Source organism: Geospiza fortis, unplaced genomic scaffold (genome assembly GCF_000277835.1).
Source record: "Geospiza fortis unplaced genomic scaffold, GeoFor_1.0 scaffold499, whole genome shotgun sequence".
Taxonomy (NCBI): Eukaryota; Metazoa; Chordata; class Aves; order Passeriformes; family Thraupidae; genus Geospiza; species Geospiza fortis.
Window position 1 is genome coordinate 2,996 of NW_005054914.1, and position 4,344 is coordinate 7,339.

The following is a 4,344-nucleotide window of genomic DNA, read 5'->3' on the forward strand; positions in this document are numbered from 1 at the left end:
CGGGTGGGGTGGGGGGGGGGGGGGGGGGGTGGTGTGTCCCGGGTCCAGATGTTTGGGTCCCCATTCCAGATGTTGGGGTCCCCAATCCAGACGTTGAGGTCTCTGTGCAGATGTTGGGGTCCCCATTCCAGATGTTGGGGGTCCCAACCCTGACCTTGGGGTCCCCGTCCAGATGTTGAGGTCTTCATCCTGATGCTGATGTCCCCATCCAGATGTTGGGGCCTCTTCCAGATGTTGTGGTCCCCACCAGGACCGCGGGGTCCTCATCCAGATGTTGATGTCTCTGCTCAGATTTTGGGGTCCCACCACCCCTCCAAGGGTCCCCCTCCAGATGTTGGGGTCCCCCCCCCCCCGATTTCAAGGCCCTCATCCAGATGTTGGGGGCGCCAGCCTTGGCCTTGGGGTCCCTGTCCAGATGTCAACGTCCCCATCCAGATGTTGATGTCCCCACTTCAGCCTCTGGATCCCCCATTCCAGCTGTTGGGGTCCCACCAGGACCCTCCCAGGGCTGGGGGTCCCCCATCCAGATGTTGGGGTCCTCACCTTGACCTTGGTGTCCCCATCCAGATGTTGGCATCCCCACCCTGACCGTGGCGCCCTCCTCCAGATGTTGCTGCCTCTGCCCAGATGTTGAGGTCCCATCCAGACGTTGAGGTCTCTGTGCAGATGTTGGGGTCCCCATTCCAGATGTTGGGGGTCCCAACCCTGACCTTGGGGTCCCCGTCCAGATGTTGAGGTCTTCATCCTGATGCTGATGTCCCCATCCAGATGTTGGGGCCTCTTCCAGATGTTGTGGTCCCCACCAGGACCGCGGGGTCCTCATCCAGATGTTGATGTCTCTGCTCAGATTTTGGTGTCCCCCCACCCCTCCAAGGGTCCCCCTCCAGATGTTGGGGTCCCCCCCCAAAATGGGGTGGAAAACGGGGATTTGGGGAAAAATGGGGAGAGAAACGGGAATTTGGGAAAAATGGGGTGGAAAATGGGGATGAAAATGGGGTGGAAAACGGGGATTTGGGGAAAAATGGGGAGAGAAACGGGAATTTGGGAAAAATGGGGTGGAAAATGGGGATGAAAATGGGGTGGAAAACGGGGATTTGGGGAAAAATGGGGAGAGAAACGGGAATTTGGGAAAAATGGGGTGGAAAATGGGGATGAAAATGGGGTGGAAAACGGGGATTTGGGGAAAAATGGGGAGAGAAACGGGAATTTGGGAAAAATGGGGTGGAAAATGGGGATGAAAATGGGGTGGAAAACGGGGATTTGGGGAAAAATGGGGAGAGAAACGGGAATTTGGGAAAAATGGGGTGGAAAATGGGGATGAAAATGGGGTGGAAAACGGGGATTTGGGGAAAAATGGGGAGAGAAACGGGAATTTGGGAAAAATGGGGTGGAAAATGGGGATGAAAATGGGGTGGAAAACGGGGATTTGGGGAAAAATGGGGAGAGAAACGGGAATTTGGGAAAAATGGGGTGGAAAATGGGGATGAAAATGGGGTGGAAAACGGGGATTTGGGGAAAAATGGGGAGAGAAACGGGAATTTGGGAAAAATGGGGTGGAAAATGGGGATGAAAATGGGGTGGAAAACGGGGATTTGGGGAAAAATGGGGAGAGAAACGGGAATTTGGGAAAAATGGGGTGGAAAATGGGGATGAAAATGGGGTGGAAAACGGGGATTTGGGGAAAAATGGGGAGAGAAACGGGAATTTGGGAAAAATGGGGTGGAAAATGGGGATGAAAATGGGGTGGAAAACGGGGATTTGGGGAAAAATGGGGAGAGAAACGGGAATTTGGGAAAAATGGGGTGGAAAATGGGGATGAAAATGGGGTGGAAAACGGGGATTTGGGGAAAAATGGGGAGAGAAACGGGAATTTGGGAAAAATGGGGTGGAAAATGGGGATGAAAATGGGGTGGAAAACGGGGATTTGGGGAAAAATGGGGAGAGAAACGGGAATTTGGGAAAAATGGGGTGGAAAATGGGGATGAAAATGGGGTGGAAAACGGGGATTTGGGGAAAAATGGGGAGAGAAACGGGAATTTGGGAAAAATGGGGTGGAAAATGGGGATGAAAATGGGGTGGAAAACGGGGATTTGGGGAAAAATGGGGAGAGAAACGGGAATTTGGGAAAAATGGGGTGGAAAATGGGGATGAAAATGGGGTGGAAAACGGGGATTTGGGGAAAAATGGGGAGAGAAACGGGAATTTGGGAAAAATGGGGTGGAAAATGGGGATGAAAATGGGGTGGAAAACGGGGATTTGGGGAAAAATGGGGAGAGAAACGGGAATTTGGGAAAAATGGGGTGGAAAATGGGGATGAAAATGGGGTGGAAAACGGGGATTTGGGGAAAAATGGGGAGAGAAACGGGAATTTGGGAAAAATGGGGTGGAAAATGGGGATGAAAATGGGGTGGAAAACGGGGATTTGGGGAAAAATGGGGAGAGAAACGGGAATTTGGGAAAAATGGGGTGGAAAATGGGGATGAAAATGGGGTGGAAAACGGGGATTTGGGGAAAAATGGGGAGAGAAACGGGAATTTGGGAAAAATGGGGTGGAAAATGGGGATGAAAATGGGGTGGAAAACGGGGATTTGGGGAAAAATGGGGAGAGAAACGGGAATTTGGGAAAAATGGGGTGGAAAATGGGGATGAAAATGGGGTGGAAAACGGGGATTTGGGGAAAAATGGGGAGAGAAACGGGAATTTGGGAAAAATGGGGTGGAAAATGGGGATGAAAATGGGGTGGAAAACGGGGATTTGGGGAAAAATGGGGAGAGAAACGGGAATTTGGGAAAAATGGGGTGGAAAATGGGGATGAAAATGGGGTGGAAAACGGGGATTTGGGGAAAAATGGGGAGAGAAACGGGAATTTGGGAAAAATGGGGTGGAAAATGGGGATGAAAATGGGGTGGAAAACGGGGATTTGGGGAAAAATGGGGAGAGAAACGGGAATTTGGGAAAAATGGGGTGGAAAATGGGGATGAAAATGGGGTGGAAAACGGGGATTTGGGGAAAAATGGGGAGAGAAACGGGAATTTGGGAAAAATGGGGTGGAAAATGGGGATGAAAATGGGGTGGAAAACGGGGATTTGGGGAAAAATGGGGAGAGAAACGGGAATTTGGGAAAAATGGGGTGGAAAATGGGGATGAAAATGGGGTGGAAAACGGGGATTTGGGGAAAAATGGGGAGAGAAACGGGAATTTGGGAAAAATGGGGTGGAAAATGGGGATGAAAATGGGGGGGAAAATGGGGATTTGGGGAAAAATGGGGAGAAAAACGGGGATTTGGGGAAAAATGGGGAGTTTGGGGTGAAAAGGGGGAATTTGGGAAATTACTGGGATTTGGGGGGAAATGGGGAAAATGGGGATTTTTGGGGAAAATGGGGGAAATGGGGATTTTGGGAAAAATGGGGATAAAAGTGGGGATTTTGGGAAAAATGGGGTGGAAAATAGGGATTTTGGGAAATGGGGTGGAAAATGGGGATTTAGGGAAAAATGGGGAAAATGGGGATTTGGGGGAAATGGGAAGAAAAACAGGGATTTGGGGGAAATGGGGAGTTTGGGGTGAAAAGGGGGAATTTGGGAAATTATTGGGATTTGGGGGGAAATGGGCAAAATGGGGATTGGGGAAAAATGGGGATAAAAATGGGAATTTTATTAAGAAAAAGGGGAATTTTGGGATAAATGTGGGGATTTTGGGGATAGGTGTGGGAATTTTGGGGATAAATGTGGGAATGTTTTTGAGGTGGGAAATGTGGGGATTTTGGGGAGAAATGTTGGAATTTTGGTATTTGAGGTGGGAAATGTGGGGATTTTGGGGAGAAATGTGGGGATTTTGGGGAGAAATGTGGGGATTTTGGGGAGAAATGTGGGGATTTTGGGGAGAAATGTGGGGATTTTGGGGAGAAATGTGGGGATTTTGGGGAGAAATGTTGGAATTCTCACCGTGAGGCCTCCTGGGAGCGCTGCAGGTGCTGCTGCAGGAGCCGATCCCAGGCCTGGAGCTCCCCCGAGAGGCTGCGGGGACAGGAGGGGACAGGTGAGGGACAGGTGTCCCCAGGTTCATTCCAGGTGTGTCCCAGGTGTCCCCAAGCTTGTCCCAGGTGTGTCCCTCCCTCCCCAGGTGTCCCCAGGTGTGTCCCAGATGTCCCCAGGTGTCCCCTCCCCATTCCAGCTGCGTCCCCAGGTATCTCCAGGTGTGTCCCAGGTGTCCCCAAATCTGTCCCAGTTGTCCCCAGGTGTGTCCCAAATGTCCCCAAGGTTGTCCCTGGTGTATTCAGATCTGTCCCAGATGTCCCCAGGTGTCCCCAAGGTGTGTCCCTCCCTCCCCAGGTGTCCCCAGATTTG

At 51.1% G+C, this 4,344-nt stretch overlaps 1 long non-coding RNA gene across 1 annotated transcript in view; it reads right to left on the reverse strand.

The window, feature by feature from the left end:
* Positions 1-3,873: 3,873 nt before the first annotated feature.
* The window catches only part of LOC115949172, a 5,287-nt gene continuing 4,816 nt past the window's right edge, over positions 3,874-4,344 (reverse strand). Inside the window, exon 7 of the long non-coding RNA XR_004082780.1 lies at positions 3,874-4,014. This is a non-coding gene — a long non-coding RNA (uncharacterized LOC115949172). The remainder of the gene's footprint in view (positions 4,015-4,344) is intronic.